At 41.5% G+C, this 20,537-nt stretch overlaps 1 long non-coding RNA gene and 1 pseudogene across 1 annotated transcript; both read right to left on the bottom strand.

Annotated features, from left to right (window-relative positions):
- Positions 1-186: 186 nt before the first annotated feature.
- On the bottom strand, positions 187-2,882 carry LOC124969936 (sulfotransferase 1A1-like; annotated as a pseudogene).
- A 33-nt stretch (positions 2,883-2,915) lies between these two features.
- On the bottom strand, positions 2,916-4,474 carry LOC124970018 (uncharacterized). The gene is made up of 3 exons (XR_007106059.1): positions 4,364-4,474; positions 3,704-3,837; positions 2,916-3,540 (listed from the first exon to the last, which is right to left on the bottom strand). It is a non-coding gene; the product is annotated as an uncharacterized LOC124970018 (long non-coding RNA).
- Between the last annotated feature and the right edge of the window lie 16,063 nt (positions 4,475-20,537).

The following is a 20,537-nucleotide window of genomic DNA, read 5'->3' as shown; positions in this document are numbered from 1 at the left end:
ACCCTCTTTCCCTGCCCAGAATGGGCAGGTGGGCATTGCAGGGCGTAGCAGGCAGAGGGCCCTACTTGGTCCAGAGATTCTTCCAAGAGAATCTCCATGTTGAACAGATTATATCAATTTTTTAATTTTTATTTTTTGGTGATGTTGGGAATTGAACCCACCCGCACTCTACCACTCAGCTGCATTTATCACCTTCTCTGCCCCCCCCCTCTTTTTTTTTAAATATTACTTTATTTTGAGGTAGCCTAGGCTGATCTCGAACTTGGGGATCTTTCTGCCTCAGTCTCCTGAAAGCTGGGAGTACAGGTGTGAGTCTGTGTTTGTATTTTCTTCCTGAGGTCATGGGTCATGCTTGTGCCCACGCTGCCCCTGCAGTGCCCCCATGACACCACTCAGAGCTGCCAGCGGAAGTCGAGCTTGCAGCCTGCTGTCTTCTCAGCATAGTGGGCATCAAAGCACTCATTCTGGGCCACAGTGAAGGCAGATTCCAGTCTCCAGCAATGCCTAGGGAAGGACAGAGGAATGCTGGGGTCCCATACACAGGTGGTCCCAAGAGACTAGGGCAGGATCTGGCAACTGCTTCCACCCTTCCCTCCCCAGATACCCTCCCTGTCTGGGCACCCACCTTTCCTCATAAAGGGAGAAATACTGTGGTTTAGGATATGAGTTGGAAACGTGCTATAGTTAGCCATGAGATTCTTTTTCATTTCCTTGAAGGAGTGTGCTAGACAGTGTGATCCACAATCTCCTCTGACAGGACGTACCCCAGAAAGTCCACGATCTTCTGAATTTCCCTTTTCAGGTTCTAGAGCAGCAGAAAGTTTGTTCAGAGGAGGCTTGGATTGCTTACTGAGGAAACACAAGAGAAGTTCCCTCTCTGGTGTCACGAGAGAGCTGACCACTTCTACTTGGAAACCTCTTGGCCCCAGCTCCTTGACTCTGGGCCTCTTTGCGTGGAGGAAAACTATTAGCTCTCTGCCTTAGTGTCCTGGAGTGAGCCCTACCTGGTGTCTTAGGAGAGAGGGCAGGGACAGTCTTCTTTTAGAAATGTGGCCCCAGGATTGGCACAGCCCTGGGCAGGGAGACATGGAAACAACAAACTGCTGTGCAGCTGCCCAGGTGCTAGGAGGTGAGGGCCGTGCTGGGTCCTGAGCCAAGCTGGCTCTGCAGTCACAGTCCTAGAAGGCAGTGTGGGGAATCCTGGACTGGGTGGGCCTGCCAAAGGGGAAGGTCCTGAAGGCCTTGGCAGGGCCTCCAAGGCTTCTGTCCCCTAGGTGGGTCATGGATGGAATTGGCGGCAGGCAGTCTCACCTCCTTCAGGTCTTCATAGAAGAGGTAGAGCACAGGGTGGGTGCAGCTCAGCTCCCACCACTCCTGCACGTGCTGGTACCACGACCCATAGGACACTGGGGAAGGGGCACCAACAGGGGTTGGTATGAGTTCTAGGTGTCCTTCCTCAGCTGCAGCCCTCTCCTTCCTCCAGATTGGGGCTCACCTTGTCCATCCATGAACTTCTCCAGAAAGCTGTCCCAGGTGCCAGGGTCAGGGTGCACCTTGGCTATTTTGTAGAAGTTATAATAGGAGATGGCCACGTCCTTTGCATTGTGGGCAACATAGATCACCTGCAGGGACAGACGACACCCACTGCCAGCTACACTACCCACGCACACACGCTCCAGTACTGCCTCCCATGCTGTCTGCCTGGCACCCTTCACAGCACCGCTGTGGGGGAGTCTCTCTCAGCTTGACAAAGGAAGACCCTGAGGCCTTGAGGCTGACTTGCTTGAGATCTCATGGATGGCTACGGCAGCTGGCATTTGAACGCAGCTTTGATGTGAAACTCCTGGCTAGTCCCTGGAGCTGAACTTCATACTAATCTCACCCCTTGAATTCCAGCACACATCCAGATGAGAACAAGGCAGCGGAAGAGCCTTCAGCCCCTCTGTGAGCCTCTGAACACATGAACCCTCCTGTTCTTAGGTCTGGATGAGAGAATTTCACTCAGCCAAGCTTGATGACACATGCCTTTAATCTCAGTGGCTCAGGAGGCTGAAGCAGGAGGATGCCAATTCAAAGCCAGCCACAGCAATTTAGGAGGCCCTAAGCAACTTATCAAGATCCTGTCTCTCAAAGAAATATTTAAAAAGGGCCAGGGATGTGGCTCAGTGGTTAAAAGCCCCAGGTTCAATTCCTAGTACCATCCCCCCACAAAAAGTCTCAGTCTCCTTCTTGTCTTGATCCCTGCCTGCCAGAATGAGAGCAGGTGGCCTTCCCACTTGAGTGCAGACAAACCTTTGAGATACCTTCCCAGCAGAACGGGACCTAAGCTGGAATGACCTAGTGACTGCCCCCCTGCCACTCACCTTGACCTTCTGGTCCTGCAGACTCTGGGGAAGCAGGGCCATGTGCAAATGTGTCTTGATGATTCGTGGAGCAGGTGTATCTTTCAAAGACTCCAGACCTAAGGTGAGAGCAGGGGAAGGTCTGGTGAGCTGCAACCTGGAACTTGCCCTAGGACACTACCACCCACCTGCCTGATGACACTTACCTAGGTCTCCACCCTAGTAGGTTATCTTCAGTATCTTGTTCAACCATGTGTTTCCTGGAAAGGAGAGAGCCAGAGGTGAGCAGGGTGGAGGGCCTGGCCCTGCCGACCAAGGTGGGGTTGCAGCCCTAGTAGGGGAGCAGGGTGGCCCTCCTCACTTACCAGACCTGATGAGCAGGTCAGGTGTGGAAGCTCTGAAGTGGCCCCATCATCTCTGCAAAGTCTTTGATGAGCGGGACCCCCTTCACCTTGAGCAGCAGAAGGCAGGAGATGTCCTGGACCAGCACTGTGCTGCTGAGTCAGGGACCAGCGCCTGGCCTGTTTCTCTGAGCACCATCACAAAACAGCCTTTGCCACCTTATTGCTTTGAAATAAGGACACAGACTTCAGGAGGTTCTGTGAGTTGACAAGCTCACCAAGCTAGTAAGTAGGCAGCTGGGATTGGAAGGCAGGTCTAACTCCAGTGCAATGGTTCACAGCGCAGGCTGCACCTTCTACTTACCTGCGGAATTTTCCATGACCCTAGTGCAATGTAAGCAGTCCCTAGGGTTTGATCACAGACATTGAATTTTGGAAGGTTTCCAGGAGATTCCAGCAAGCACTTAAAAAGCATTTTCTAGGGCCTGCCCATTCTATTTTTGTTTTGTGTTGCTTGCAGTACTGAGGAGGGAACCCAGTGCCTCCTGTATGCTAGGCAATTGGCCAATTGCTTTGCTGGTCAGCTTGGTTGCTCTTACTACCCCTGCTGAGATCACAGCCTACACCCAAATGGGCTCCTCTCTGTGCTGTTCAACCTCTTGAGCTCCCTTTACATCCAGAAATGCCCTGACTGACCTGGTATCCCACTTACCTACCAAGCTCCAGCGTGGTTCAGGACAAACAGGACCAATGGGAGCAGCTGAACTTGGTTGGTGGGCCAGTCTTGCATGTGAATGAGCAAAGCTCTGATCACTCAGCAGAGGAGGGGAAGGGAACTCAGGCCAGGATGGAGTTATCTATTGAGATGGGGTGTCCATGGGAAAGAACAGGGAGGTAGAGGCCCCAGTCAAGAGATCCAGTGGTGCTTGAAGAAGCAGTAGGAGCATCTAGAAGATGTTGGAGCCAGGAGCTGGGCAGGGCAATGTGGTCTTTCTGAGCCACCCCCAATCTGGCACTCACCTGACATTTCAGGATACCGACCTCCTGGTGGGCACTGGATTAACAGAGTGGGAACTGCAGAGCTGCTCTCTGAGCTGAAGTTTTTGTAGGTTCAAAGTGGGAGGGGTGAGGAGCCAGCCCTAGGAGTGGCTGTCCTGGAAGGAAGAGTGTGGTTTGGGGATTGGGCATGTCTGTGGTACCCTCCTTAGCACCCAGTGGTAAGACACCCATACGTTTCTGAAAACCCAAGATATGTGTTTAGCATGTAGAACAAAGTAGTCAAATGAGGGGAAGGACCCAAGGGACGAATGTTTTATCAGGTTTAATCTGACTTCTGGACCACTCCACTGAACTTCACCTCTACACAGCAGATTAATAGCCTTTTCTCTCTCTCTCTCTGACTCTCTTTTTCAATATTGGGAACTGACCCCAGGGGCCCTTTATCACTGATCTACTTTCCCAGCCCCCCTATTCATAAACAATTTTGAGACAATCTTGCTAAGTTGCTTAGGGTCTCACTAATTTGCTGAGTCTGGCCTTGAACTTGTGATCCTCCTGCCTCAACCTCCTGAGTCACGGGTTACAGACATGTGCGACCACGCCCAGCACAGACAGCTTTTTCTCACTGACCAAGTTAAGGGAGGTGAGGGGAGAGGAAAGGTGGAGTTCATGGCTACTCACCTTCCTGCTGGCTCCAGGCCAGTCTCTGGACACTAAGGGCTCAGGTCAGAGCAGCCATGGATATTCCAGAACTGCAGGCTCTGTCCACGAGGCAAGTCCTGAGTACTGAGGGGGCAGGACGAAGGGACTAGGGGCAGAGCAGAGCAAGAAGGGCTGTTCTGGGGGCAGCATGGGACAGGGAAGAACAAGGATGCCAGAGTCCACTAGCCCTGGAGGGAGCCCCTGCTTCATGGCTTTTGTGGGACCTCAAGGAATGTCGTCATGGCAGGTGGAGAACAGCCCCACAGGTGGTTTTCTCTCCCTGACTGAGCAGGATGGGGCAGGAGGAGTCACAGGGCCCCATGGAGGAAGAGCTCCCCACCTCTGCCTTTTTCTCTTTGGATTACAATCAAATTCTAGCTGAGCACTGAAAATGGGGGGCTGAGTCACAGGTGGGAGTCTCCTGAGCCTCCCAAGAATAGTGTGTCCTCAGTGCCAAGGTGGACAAAGCCAGGCAGAGGGGCCTCTGGGCAGGGGAGAGCCTGGGCACATGGTTGGGTCAGTGGCCCCCCTCCCATTTCTGTTTCCTTCACCCAGACCTCCCTGCAAACACTAGAAATTACCCTAACTCAAAACTTCCTATTATACTCAAATAAAAATTGTTCAGACCATGGTGCACATGGGGAGAGGCATGAAAAAACAAGTAGCGGGGAAACTTGGGGAGGCTGAAGGTCAGGTGTCCAGCATGTCTGTCCAGTGACAAGAGACAAGAGATTGGTCAAAGGCAGCTTAGGGGATAGAGGCATCCTCTTCCTGCTCAGTGCCCATGTGGCACAGCCAACTCACTCCCCAAAGCAGTGAGTTCTCACAGCTGCCAAGGGTGATCCTGGTAGGAGATGACACAGTCAGGCTTCTCAAGCCCCCTGCAGCCCTGGCCCTGGGGACAAGAACTCAGCTGTCCCAGCCTGGACTGGAGCATGGGGCACCCTCTCCCCAGAGCTAGGCCAGGCTGGAAAGGGGACAGCACTCACCTAGGACATTGGCTCTGTAGGGGCAGAAACTGCCTTGGCTCTTCCTGAAGTCTGATCACATGGGCCCTTAGGGGACAGCCAGATGTGGAAACACAGGGGACTGTCTTCATCCTATCAGCGGTGACAGGTAAGGAAGAGAAGAAAGGGAGTAACCCATATTTACTGAGGAGTGAGTAGAAGCCAGGTCTCCATCTGTTAATCTGTTAGGTATTGATTGGCCATCTGCTCTGTGCTCCACTCTGTTCTGAAAGAGTGAATAGGATCTGCTCTCCTGGAGTTCACTGGAGTGGGGAAGCAGATTTCAAGATAATGAAGTTTGTTCTGTGTGAGACAAGAATACATGCTCCACCCATGTGAAGCATGTGGGACTTGCTAGGCAACAGCAGGCCAGTCCCCGTGCACACCACAGCAATGGTCAATGGAGTCAGGAGGATCACATGCTCTTGGTCAATCCAGCCAACTTAGCAAGACCACATCAAAATAAAAAGCTGTAGCTCAGTGAGGGAGTGCCTCAAATTTCTATCCCCAGAATCACAATACACACATAAACTGGGGAAACAGGTCGTCCACAAGGAAGAGTTTTAGATGGAGCCACGGAAGACCTCCGCAGGAGGGTGGCATGTGCTCAAGTCTGAAGGTCTAGGAAAGAGCCTTCCACACAAAGAGAAAGGGTAAGGGAACTGTTCATAGTGGTGGGTCCGAGGACCCTCAAGCACTACCCTTCCCAGGTTATAAGTGGGGCAGAGCAGCTGCAGTGTGTGAGCTGCCTGGTCCCTCAACAAAAACCCAGAACCCAGTCATCTCTCCAGTAGCCCATGGTTGCTTGAGGCCCAGTGGGATTCATGGTGTTGTCTCCAGCAGGCCCTGCTCGGTGATTTGGGGCCAGGTTGGGGTGGTGGTGGCAGCAACATGCAGAGTTTCTGGCCATGTGAAGCATGTGGGTGATGCCAGGCAAGCAGGGAGGACCAGAGTGCTTGTCAGCCTGGGCAGGGACAGTTCTCGGGCTCTCAGTTTAATCCAGCAGACCCAGTCTCCTTTCTTACCCAATCGGTGACCACCACAGACCAAAAGCCCTGCATGATGAGGATCATGTCCCTGGGGAGGAGAAGGAGGGCGTGCCTGTGAGCCCCCACCCACTCCCACAGGAGCTGAAGCTAAATCTTTTTTCTCATATTTTTTTGTACATTATAATTGGACATGATGGTTGGGTTCATTGTCACACATTCACTTGTGCACTCACTGTAGCAATGCAATCTGTCCAATATCATTCCCTGGTATCTCCTCTTTCCCTCCCTTCTCACCCTCCGGTTGGTCCCATTCCTGACCTCCCTTTGATTTTCCTGAGATCAACCTCCCCTGACATTTTCCCCATTTTCCTATCTAGCTTCCACATTTAAGAGAAAACATAGGACTTCTGACTTTCTGAGTTTGGCTTGTCTCACTCAATGTTCTTAAGTTCTGCCCGTTGTCCTGCAATGACATAATTTTATTCTTTATGGCTAAATAAAATTCCATCTTGTTTATATACCCCATTTTTTTTATCCATTCATCCATTGACAGATGCCTAGGCTGGTGCCATGGTTTGGCTGTTGTGAACTCTGCTGCTATAAACATGCATGTGCATGTGTGTGTCACTGTAGTATGCTGACTTTATTTCTTTAGGATAAATACCGAGAAGGGGTATAGCTGGGCCATATGGTAGTTTCATTCCTAGTCTTTTGAGGAAACTCCATACTGATTTCCACAATGGTGTAATAATTTACAGTCACACCAACAGTGTAACAGTATTCGTTTCTCTCCAGCATTTGTTATTGTTTGTATTCTTGATGGCTGCCTTCTAAGGGGAGTGAGATGAGATTTCATTATAGTTTTGACTTGTATTTCCCTAATTACTAAGGTGTTGAACATTCTTTCATGTATTTGTTGGCCATTTGAATTTTTTCTTTGGAAAAATGTTTATTTAGTTTATTTGCACATTTATTAATTGGGATTATTATTATTATTATTATTTATTATTATTACTTATGGTGCTGAACCCAGGGCAAGCACTCTACCAACTGAGCTATATCCCCAGCCATTAATTAGGTTAATTTTTAAGGAAGTTTTTTGAGTTCTTTATGTATTCTGGATATTAATTCTGTCAGAAGATAAACAGGCATATGTTTTCTCCCATGTGTAAGTTCTTTTCATATTGTAGTTTCCTTTGTGTGGCAGAAGCTTTTTATTTTTTAATTGTTTGTTCCATTTAGTTATAATGACAGCAGAATTCATTTTGATTCATTATATACAAATGGGTTACAACTTTTCATTTCTCTGTACACGATGTAGAGTCACACCATTTGTGTAAGCATACATGTATCATAGGGTAATAATGTTTGTCTCATTCCACCATCTAGAGGTCTTTCACCTCCTTAGTTAGATTCATTCCCCCCTGCACCCCTCTTTTCCCTCTACACAACCCATTGTTCCTCCATTCTTCCCTTACCCCCTCCTCCCTATTATGTATTGGCATCCACTTATTAGAGAAAACATTCAGCCTTTGGTTTTTTGGGATTGGCTTATTTCACTTAGCATGACATTCTCCACTCAGTCCATTTACCTGCGGATGCCATAATTTTATTCTTTATGGCTGAGTAATATTCCATTGTGTATATATACCATAGTTTCTTTATCCACCCTAAGATTTCATCTAACTCCATGAAAATGTCATCAACAAACAGATAATTTGACTTCTTCTTTTCCTATTTGTATGCCTTAATTTCCTTCTTTTGCCTGATTGCTCTGGCTAGAGTTTCAAGAATTATATTGAATAGGAGTAATGAGAGTAGACCTTATTTTGTTCCAAATTTTAAAGAAAATGCTTTCAGTTTTTTCCAATCACTATGATGTTGGTTTTGGGTTTATTGTATATAGACTTTATGATGTTGAGGTAGGTTCCTTCTCTCCCTAATTTCCTCAGTGCTTTTATCATGAATGGGTGCTAAATTTTGTTGAAGGCTTTCTCTGCATCTGTTGAGGTGACTGCAATTTTTGTCCTTAATTCTATTTATGTGTAATTTATTGATTTGCATATGTTAAACCATTCTTGAAACCCTGGGATAAAACCAACTTTGTCATGATGTACAATCTTAATGTGTTGTTAAATATGAATTGCTAATATTTTATTAAGGATTTTAGTATCTGAGTTCATCAGGATATTGGTCTATAGTTTTCTTTCCTTGATGTGTCCTTATCTAGTTTTGGTATCAGAGTGACACTGGCTTCATAGAATGAATTTGGGAGTGTTCTTTCCCTTTCTATTTCATGGGATAATTTGAGAAGCATTGACATTATTTCTTCTTTAAAAGTCTAGGAGAAATCAGCTGAGAATCCATCTGGTCCTAGGCTTTTCTTTGTTGGAAAACTTTTTATTACTTCTTCTATATCACTGCTAGGTTTTAGTCTGTTTAGTTTTTCTGTGTCCTTTTGGTTTAATTTTGGAAGGTTATGTATATATATATATAGAATTGCATTCATTTCTTTTAGACTTTCCAATTTTTTGGAGTGTAAGTTTTCAGAATAGTCCCTAATGATCCTCTGGATTTCAGTGATGTCTGTGGTGACCTCTACGTTTTCTTTTTCTTTTCCTTTTTTTTTTTTTTTTTTTTTGGTACTTGGAATTGAACACAGGGTGCTTGACCTCTGAACCACATCCCCTGACCTTTTTTTTTTTTTTTAAATTTGAGACAAGGTATTGCTAAGTTGCTTAGGACCTTCCTAAGTTGTTGAGGCTGGCCTCGAACTTGTGATTCTCCTACTTCAGACTCCCAAGCCACTGCGATTACAGATGTGTGTCACTTGCCTGGCTACATCTCTAATTTTGTTAATTTGACTCTCTCTCTCTCTCTCTCTCTCTCTCTCTCTCTCTCTCTCTCTTTCTCTCTCTCTCTCTCTCAGTTTTGGCAAGGGTTTATCAATCTTGTTTGTCTTTTCAAAGAACCAAGTCTTCATTTCATTAGTCCCTTGAATTATATTATTCTCTATTTCATTGATTTTTGGCTCTGATCTTATTTTCTTCCTTCTACTGGCTTTGGAATTTATTTGTTTTTCTTTTTCAAGGACCTTGAGATACATCATTAGGTTGTTTATATGGAATCTTTCTGATTTTTTTTTAGAAGTTAAACTTTATTTTCAGAGAGCAATTTAGCATGTTACCAAGCTCAGAAAGAAAAAGAGCAATATATTTGATAGCAAAAATTAATGACTTTCGTACAGCAAAATAAATAAGTATCCCATTGAGTTTTTTATTTTTTAAAATAAAAAATATTTTATTATTTTAAATTTTTTATTAAAATCATTTTTATTTTTACAGACTGCACTTTGATTCATTGTACACAAATGGGGTACAACTTTTCATTTCTGTGGTTGTACACATCATACATTTACACCATTCATGTAATCATACATATACATAGGGTAATACTGTCTGTTTCATTCTACTATATTTCTGTCCCCCACCCCTCCCACCCCATTTTCCTCTACACCATCCAAAGTTCCTTTATTCTTCTCTTCCCCCCGCCACCTCCCCATCATTATATATTGTCATGCACTTATCAGAGAAAACATTCAACCTTTGGTTTTTTTGGGCTTGGCCTATTTCACTTAGTATGATATTTTCCAACTTCATCCATTTGCCAGAAGATGCCATAATTTGATTCTTCTTTATGGCTGAGTAATATTCCATTGTGTATGTATAGTTTCTTTATCCGTTCATCAATTGAAGGGCATCTAGGTTGGTTCCACAATCTAGCTATTGTGAATTGAGCTGCTATGAACATTGATGTGGCTGTGTTACTGTAGTATGCTGATTTTAAGTCCTTTGGGTATAAACTGAGGAGTGGGATAACTGGATCAAATGGTGGTTCCATTCCAAATTTTCTGAGTAATCTCAATACTGCTTTCCAGAGTGGCTGCACCAATTTGCAACTCCACCAGCAATGTATGAGTGTGCTTTTTTCCCCACATCCACACCAACACTTATTGCTTGTGTTCTTGATAATAGCAATTCTAATTGGAGTTAGATGAAATCGTAGGGTGGTTTTAATTTACTTTTCTCTAATTACTCAGAATGATGAGCACTTTTTCATATATTTGTTGATCACCTGTATATCTTCTTCTCTGAAGTGTCTGCCCAGTTCCTTAGCGCATTTATTGATTGGGTTCTTTGTATTATTGGTGTAGCGTTTTTTAAAGTTCTTTATAAACTTTGGAGATGAGTGTTCTGTCTGAAGTGTGTGTGGAAAAGATTTTCTCCTGCTCTCTAGGCTCTCTTTTCACACTATTGATTGTTTCCTTTGCTGAGAAGAAACTTTTTAGTTTGAAACTATCCCATTTATTGATTCTTGCTTTTATTTCTTACACTATGGGGGTCTTGTTAAGGAAGTCTGGTCCTAAGCCAACGTGATGGAGATTTGGGCCTACTTTTTCTTCTATTTGGTGAAGGGTCTCAGGTCTAATTCCTAGATCCTTGATCCATTTTGAGTTGAACTTTGTACAGGGTGAGAGATAGGTGTTTAATTTCATTTTACTGCATATGGATTTCCAGTTCTACCAGCACCATTTGTTGAAGAGGCTATCTTTTCTCCACTGTAAGTTTTTGGCAACTTTGTCTAGTTTGAGATAACTGTACTTATGTGGGTATGTCTCTGTGTCTTCTATCCTATACCATTGGTCTACCTTTTGGTGCCAATACCATGCCATTTTTGTTACTATTGTCTATAGTAGAGTTTAAGGTCTGGTATTTTGATACCTCCTGCATCACTCTTCATGCCCAGGATTGCTTTGGCTATTCTGGGTCTTTTGTTCTTCCAGATGAATTTCATGATTGCCTTTTCTGTTTCTATGTGAAATGTCATAGGGATTTTAATTGGGATCACATTAAATCTTATAGTGCCTTTGGCAGTATGGCCATTTTGATAATATTAATTCTGCCTATCCAAGAACATGGGAGATATTTTCATCTTCTAAGATCTTCTTCAATTTCTTTTTAATGTTTTGTAGTTTTCATTGCAGAGATCTTTCACCTCTTTGGTTAGATTGATTCCCAAGTATTTTATTTTTTGAGGCTATTGTGAATGGAATTATTTTCCTCATTTCCCTTTCAGATGTTTCATCGCTTATGAATAAAAATGCTTTAGATTTACGCATGTTGATTTATATTCTGCTATTTTGCTGAATTTGTTTATGAGGTCTAGAAATTTTCTGGTGGAGTTTTTTGAATCCTCTAAATATAGAATCATGTCATCATCAAATAGTGACAGCTTGAATTCTTCTTTTCCTTTTCATATCCCTTTAATTTCTTTGGTCTGTCTAATTGCTCTGGCTAGTATTTCAAGTGTGATGTTGAATAGAAGTGGTGAAAGAGGGCATCCCTGTCTTGATCCAGTTTTTAAAGGGAATGGTTTCAGTTTTTTTCCATTAAGTATGATGTCGAGGGAGATCCAAGATGGCAGACTAGAGGGAGGCTGTGTTCCTTGTCGCTCCGTAACTCCAGTTTCAAGCAGAGGATATCTGTTTCTTGGTGAGGCAGTTTTTGCTGCTATTGACCCCCTGCTGTTTACGCCATTTGTTTGCTGTGATCACCTGCAGTCTGCCAGTATATCGATGCCTTTATTGAGTGCAGATTGCTCATGTCAGGCACCTATCATCCGCCATTTGTCTGCCTCTCACCTGTCCATCACCTGCCTTACAGCTATCCATCACCCAACACACGAGGTTCACCTCCCAATCGTCTGACAACAGTTAGCAAACTGATCACCGACTGCCAGTGGAGCACCAGCTGCCTACTGTTGCCTGGAAGTTCTCTGTCACAGTACCTGCAGGTTTGATTACATTTGCTGCCATTTTGAGACAACAGCTGGGCCCCATAGGACCCCTGGCAAGACTGACTGAGCCTCATCTCCAGGATCCCTTGGCCTGACTGATCACTCCCTGCCTCTGGGGCCCTCACATTGACTGACTGCTCCCTGCCACCAGGATCCCCAGACCAACTGACTGCACCCTATCACTGGGAGCCAGACCGACTGATTGCACCTGGCCTCCGGGACCCCGCAACCACACCAAACACACTCGAACTCCAGGAACCCTGCCTGACCAACCGCACCCCGCCTCCAGGACCTCCAGCCAACCACGTCCACACCCCAAGATGCAGCTCCCCATTTGCCAACACATTTGGAAGCCAGAGCAGCCATCTTGGATAATCCTGGAAGCCAAAGTGCCAATCTTTAGGTGGGGCAAATCCCATCCTGAGATGCCTGCTGGAGACTTGAAGCTCACTGTCAGGTGCCTCTCATGTATCAGGCTACTGAAGACTGGGAGGTTTGAATACTATAAGACTGTTATAGTGTAGATTTTCTTTCTTCTCCTTATTGAACAATTTAAGTTTTTATTTCTTTACTTTTTTTGGCTCTCTTTTCCTTTTGTTTACCTGTTCCCTCAGAGTCTCTTTCTCCTTTTTTGCATGCTAACATCCAATTTCTTTTGATTACACTCTCACCCTTTCTATTATCTAGAACGTCTGTATATTCTTTTCTTATCCCATTAACAGCTACATCCTACATCCCTCTGTATTCTCTTTGTCCTCCATTAGAAACTGCAGACCTTATTGCAAATCTGTTTGTTTTACTGAAGATAATATTTGAACTCATTCTGTTTATTATGACAATATTATTATTGTCCTCATAGGGGTTATTTGCACAGTGTCTGAATTGGGTACTGCTAATATTGATCTCCTCTTAAAGAAAAGGTTTTGGAAACCTATAGGGCCACTATAAGCCTGTAGGGGAAAATCTGCAATACCCCAGATCCGCACTGCTAGAGGTAAATTACATGAACAACATGAAAAAACAAGGGAAGAAAATAATCCAAACAAATCTAGATTCTATATTAATAGAATCCAATGACAGTATGTTAAAATAAATGTCAGAAAAGGATTTCAGATTATACATGATTAAGATGATTTGTGAAGCAAAGGATGAGATAAGAGAGCAAATGCAGGCAATGAATGATAATACCAATGAGCTGAAAGAGCACCTGCAGGAAGCAAAAGATCATTTCAACAAAGAGATAGAGATTCTCAAAAAAAACCAAATGGAAATCCTTGAAATGAAGGAAACAATAAACCAAATAAAAAACTCAATGGAAAGCATCGCCAAAAGATTAGACCACTTGGAAGACAGAACCTCAGACAATGAAGACAAAATATTTAACCTTGAAAATAAAGTTGGCCAAACAGAGAAGATGGTAAGAAATCATGAACAGAATCTCCAAGAACTATGGGACATCATGAAAAGACCAAATTTAAGAATTATCAGGATTGGGGAGGGCACAGAGATACAAACCAAAGGAATGAACAACCTATTCAATGAAATAATATCAGAAAATTTCCCAAACCTGAAGAATGAAATGGAAAATCAAATACAAGAGGCTTACAGAACACCAAATGCCCAAAATCACAACAGATCCACACCAAGGCACATTATAATGAAAATGCCTATCATTCAAAATAAAGATAGGATTCTGAAGGCTGTGAGAGAAAAGCATCAAATTACATATAAGGGGAAACCAATACGATATCAGCAGACTTCTCAACCCAGACTTTAAAAGCTAGAAGGGCCTGGAACAACATATTTCAAGCTCTGAAAGAACATGGTTGCCACCAAGAATCCTATACCCAGCAAAACTAACCTTCAGATTTGAAGATGAAATAAAATCCTTCCATGATAAACAAAAGTTAAAAGAATTTACAAATGGAAAGCCTGCACTACAGAATGTTCTCATCAAAATATTCCATGAGGAGGAAATGAAAAACAACAATGTAGGTCAGCAAAAGGAGGAACTACCTTAGAGAAAAACCACTCAAAGGAGAAACCAAGTCAGGTTAAAAAACAAAAATAAGCCCAAATGACTGGGAATACACATCATATCTCAATAATAACCCTGAACGTTAATGGCCTAAACTCATCAATCAAAAGACATAGACTGGCAGAATGGATTAAAAGGAAAGACCAAACAATATGCTGCCTGCAAGAGACTCATCTCATATAAAAAGACATCCACAGACTAAAGGTGAAAGCATGGGAAAAAACCTACCATGCACATGGACTCAGTAAAAAAGCCGGGTTCCATCCTTATATCAGATAAAGTGGACTACAAGCCAAAGTTAGTCAGAAGGGATAAAGATGGACATTTCATACTGCTTAAGGGAACCATAAATCAGGAAGACATAATGATAGTAAATATTTATGCCCCAAACAATGGTGCATCCCTGTAAATCAAACAAATCCTTCTCAATTCCAGGATTCGAATAGGCCACAACACAATAATTCTGGGTGACTTTAATGCACCACTGTCACCACTAGATAGATCTTCCAAACAAAAACTAACCAAAGAAACCATAGAACTCAATAACACAATCAATAACCTAGACTTAATAGACATATATAGAATATTCCATCCATCAATGAGTGGATACACTTTCTTCTCAGCAGCACATGGAACCTTCTCGAAAGTAGACCATATATTATGCCACAAAGCAGCCCTTAGGAAATGCAAAAAAAAAAAAAAAAATAGAGATATTACCTTGTGTTCTATCAGATCATAATGGACTGAGAGTAGAAATCAATGACAAAATAAAAAACAAATTACTCCAAAACCTGGAGACTAAATAATATGCAATTGAATGAAACATGGATAATAGAAAACATCAGGGAGGAGATAAAAAAAATTCTTAGAGGTCAATGAGAATAATGATACAACATATCAAAATCTCTGGGACACTGTGAAAGTGGTATGGAGAGGAAAATTCATTGCATGGAGCACATTCCACAAAAGAATAAAAAGTCAACAACTAAGTGACCTAACATTACAGCTCAAAGCCCTAGAAAAAGAAGAACAGAACAACACCAAAAGTAGTAGAAGACAGGAAATAATTAAAATCAGAGCTGAAATCAATGAAATTGAAACAAAAGAAACAATTCAAAAAATTGACAAAACAAAAAGTTGGTTCTTTGAAAAAGTAAACAAAATAGACAAACCCTTAGCCACACTAACAAAGAGGAGAGAGAAAACTCAAATTACTAAAATTCATAATGAAAAAGGAAATATCATGACAGACACCACTGAGATACATAATATAATGAGAAGCTACTTTGAAAATCTATATTCCAACAAAATAGAAACTACTGAAAACATTGACAAATTTCTAGAGACGTATGATCCTCCCAAACGGAACCAGGAGGACATACACAATTTAACAGGTCAATATCAAGCAATGAAATAGAAGAAGCCATTAAAAACCTAACATCCAAGAAAAGTCCAGGAGCAGATGGATTCTCAGCCAAGTTCTACAAGACCTTCAAAGAAGAACTCACTTCAATACTTCTCAAAGTATTCCAGGAAATAGAAAAGGAGGGTACCCTACCAAACTCATTCTATAAAGCTAATAGCACCCTCATACCCAAACCAGGCAAAGACACATCAAGGAAAGAAAATTTAGACCAATAGCCTTGATGAATATAGATGCAAAGATCCTTAACAAAATATTGGCAAACCGTATCCAGAAACATATTAAAAATATCGTGCACCAGGATCAGGTGGGGTTCATCCCTAGAATGCAAGGATAGTTTAACATCTGTAAATCAATAAACGTAATCCATCATGTGAATAGACTTAAGGATAAGAATCATATGGTTATTTCAATTGATGCAGAAAAAGCATTTGACAAAATACAACACCCCTTCATGCTCAAAACACTAGAAAAAATAGGGATAGTAGGAATATACCTGAACATTGTAAAGACTATTTATGCTAAGCCCATGGCCAACATAATTTTTAATGGAGAAAAACTGAAACCATTCCCTTTAAAAACGGGAACAAGACAGGGATGTCCTCTTTCACCACTTCTATTCAACATTGTCCTCAAAACTCTAGCCAGAGCAATTAGACAGACTAAAGAAATTAAAGGGATATGAACAGGAAAAGAGGAACTTAAGCTGTCACTATTTGCTGATGACCTGATTCTATATTTATAGGATTCAAAAAAACTTCTCCAGAAAACTTCTAGACCTCATCAATGAATTCAGCAAAATAGTAGGCTATAAAATCAACGTGCATAAATCTAAAGCATTTTTATACAGAAGTGATGAAACAGCTGAAAGGGAAATGAGGAAAACAACTCCATTTGCAATAGCCTCAAAAAAAAAAAACAAAAAAAAAACTTGGGAATCAATCTAACCAAAGAAGTAAAAGATCTCTACAATGAAAACTACATAACATTGAAGAAAGAAATTAAGGAAGACCTTAGAAGATGGAAAGATCTCCCATGTTCTTGGATAGGCAGAATTAACATTGTCAAAATGGCCATACTACCAAAAGTGCTATACAGATTCAATGCAATTCCAATTAAAATCCCAATGATGTACCTTACAGAAATAGAGCAAGCAATCATGAAATTCATCTGGAAGAATAAGAAAGCCAGAATAGCTAAAGCAATCCTTAGCAGGAAGAATGAAATGGGATATTGCAATACCAGAACTTCAACTATACTACAAAGCAATAGTAACAAGAACGGCATGGTATTGGCACCAAAATAGACAGGTAGATCAATGGTACAGAATAGATGACATGGACACAAACCCAAATAAATACAATTTTCTCATACTAGACAAAGGTGCCAAAAATATGTAATGGAGAAAAGATAGCCTGTTCAACAAATGGTGGTGGGAAAACTGGAAATCCATATGCAACAGAATGAAACTAAACCCCTATCTCTCACCCTGCACAAAAATCAACTCACAAATGGATCAAGGACCTTGAAATCAGACCAGAGACCCTGCATCTTATAAAAGAAAAAGTAGGTCCAAATCTTTACCTTGTTGGCTTAGGATCAGACTTCCTTAACAGGACTCCCATAGCACAAGAAATAAAAGCAAGAATCAATAACTGGGATAGATTCAAACTAAATAGCTTTCTCTCAGCAAAGGAAACTATCAGCAATGCGAAGAGAGAGCCTACAGAGTGGGAGAAAATCTTTGCCACTCATACTTCAGATAGAGCACTAATTTCCAGAATATAGAAAGAACTCAAAAAACTCTACACCAAGAATACAAATAACCCAATCAACAAATGGGCTAAGGATATGAACAGACACTTCACAGAAGATCTACAAGCAATCAGCAAACATATGAAAAAATGTTCACCATCTTTAGTAATAAGAGAAATGCAAATCAAAACTACACTAAGATTCTATCTCACCTCAATTAGAATGGCAATTATCAAGAATACAAGCAACAATAGGTGTTGTTGGTGAGGATGTGGGGAAAAAGGTACACTCATACATTGCTGGTGGGGCTGCAAATTAGTGCAGCCACTCTGGAAAGCAGTGTGGAGATTCCTTAGAAAATTTGGAATGGAACCACCATTTGATCCAGCTATCCCACTCCCCGGCCTATACCCAAAGGACTTAAAATCAGCATGCTACAGAGATACAGCCACATCAATGTTCATAGCTGCTCAATTTACAATAGCCAGATTGTGGAACCAATCTAGATGTCCTTCAAGTGATGAATGGATAAAGAAATTGTGGTATTTATATACAATGGAATATTACTCAACTATAAAGAATAATAAAATTATGGCATTTGCAGGCAAATGGATGAAATTGGAGAATATCATACTAAGTGAGATAAGCCAATCTCAAAAAAGCAAAGGACAAATGATCTCGCTGATAAGCTGATGATGACACATAATGGGGAGTTGTAGCGGGGCAAGAATGGAGGAAGGAGGGACTGTATAGAGGGAAAAGAGGGGTGGGAGGGGTGGGGGGTAAGGAAAAAATAACAGAATGAATCAAACATCATTACCCTATGTAAATGTATGAATATGCAAATGGTATGCTGTTACTCCATGTACAAACAGAAACAACATGTATCCCATTTGTTTACAATAAAAAGAAATAAAAATAAAAAAATTTAAAAAATTTAAAAAATTTAAAAAATTAGTAAAAGATTCAAAACATTCTTCAAAAAAAAAAAAATAAAGAATGATGTTGACCCTGGGCTTAGCATAAATAGCCTTTACAATGTTGAGGTGTGTTCCTACTATCCCTATTTCTTCCAGTGTTTTGTGCATGAAGAGGTGTTGTATTTTGTCAAACGCTTTTTCTTCATCAATTGAAATAATCATTTTATTCTTATCCTTAAGTCTATTGGTCTATTGATATAATGGATTATATTTATTGATTTATGGATGTTGAACCAACCTTGCATTCCTGGGATGAACCCCACTTGATCGTGGTGCACTATCTTCTTAATATTTTTGTATGTGGTTTGCCAGGATTTTGTTACAGATTTTTGCATCTATATTCATCAAAGATAATGGTCTAAAATTTTCTTTCCTTGATGTGTCTTTGCCTGGTTTGGGTATGAGGGTGAAATCAACTTCATGTAATGAGATTCATAGGGTTCCCTCCTTTTCTATTTCCTGGAATACTCTGAGAAGTATTGGAGTGAGTTCTTTGAAGGTCCTGTAGAACTCAGCTGAGAAATCGTCTGGTCCTGGGCTTTTCTTAGATGGTAGGCTTTTGATGGCTTCTTCTATTTCATTGCTTGATATTGACCTGTTAAATTGTGTATGTCCTCTTGGTTCAGTTTGAGAGGATCATATATCTCTAGAAATTCGTTAATGTGTTTGGTATTTTTTATTTTGTTGGAATATAGATTTTCAAAGTAGCCTCTCATTATGTTATGTGTTTCAGTGGTGTCTGTCATGATTTTTCCTTTTTCATCATGAATTTTAGTAATTTGAGTTTTCTCTCTCCTTCTCTTTGTTAGTATGGCTAAGGGTTTGTCTATTTTCTTTACTTTTTCAAAGAACCAACTTTTTGTTTTGTCAATTTTTTGAATTGTTTCTTTTGTTTCAATTTCATTGATTTCAGCTCTGATTTTAATTATTTCCTGTCTTCTACTACTTTTGGTGTTGTTCTGTTCTTCTTTTTCTAGGGCTTTGGGTTGAAATGTTAGGTCACTTAGTTGTTGACTTTTTATTCTTTTCTTGAATGCGTTCCATGCAATGAATTTTCCTTTTAGTACTGCTTTCGTTCTGTCTCAGAGATTTTGATATGTTGTATCATTGTTCTCATTGACCTCTAAGAATTTTTTTTATCTCCTCCCTGATGTTTTCTATTATCCATGCTTCATTCAATTGCATATTATTTAGTCTCCAGGTTTTGGAGTAATTTCTGTTTTTTATTTTGTCATTGATTTCTAATTTCATTCCATTATGATCTGATAGAACACAAGGTAGTATCTCTATTTTTTTTTTTGCATTTCCTAGGGCTGCTTTGTGGCATAACATATGGTCTACTTTCGAGAAGGTTCCATGTGCTGCTGAGAAGGAAGTGTATTTGCTCATTGATGGATGGAATATTCTATATGTGTCTGTTAAGTCTAAGTTATTGATTGTGTTATTGAGTTCTGTGGTTTCTTTGTTTAGTTTTTGTTTGGAAGATCTATCCAATGGTGACAGCAGTGTGTTAACGTCACCCAGAATTATTGTGTTGTGGTCTATTTCATTCCTGGAATTGAGAAGCATTTCTTTGATGTACATGGATGCACTGTTTGGGGTATCACAGTTTATGATCGTGTGTCTTCCTGATTTATGGTTCCCTTAAGCAGTATGAAATGTCCTTCCTTATCCCTTCTGACTACCTTTGACTTGAAGTCCACTTTAACTGAAATAAGGATGAAAACTCCCACTTCTTCACTGAGTCTGCGTGTGTGGTAGGTTTTCTTCCCATCTTTTCATCTTTAGTCTGTGGATGTCCTTATCTATGAGATGAGTCTCTTGAAGGTAACATATTGTTGGGTCTTGCTTTTTTTTTTTTGTGGTACTGGGGATTGAACCCAGGGCCTTGTGCTTGCAAGGCAAGCACTCTACCAACTGAGCTATATCCCCAGCTCTATTGTTGGGTCTTTCTTTTTAATCCAATCTGCCAGTCTATGTTTTTTGATTGATGAGTTTAGACCATTAATGTTCAGGGCTATTATTGAGATATGATTTGTATTTCCAGTCATTTGGGCTTATTTTTGGTTTTTAACTTGACTTGGTTTCTCCTTTGATTGGTTTTT

Source organism: Sciurus carolinensis, chromosome 18 (assembly GCF_902686445.1).
Source record: "Sciurus carolinensis chromosome 18, mSciCar1.2, whole genome shotgun sequence".
NCBI classification, from domain to species: domain Eukaryota; kingdom Metazoa; phylum Chordata; class Mammalia; order Rodentia; family Sciuridae; genus Sciurus; species Sciurus carolinensis.
The sequence above is the reverse complement of the archived record's forward strand: the minus strand, read 5'-3'. Positions and strand labels throughout refer to the sequence as shown.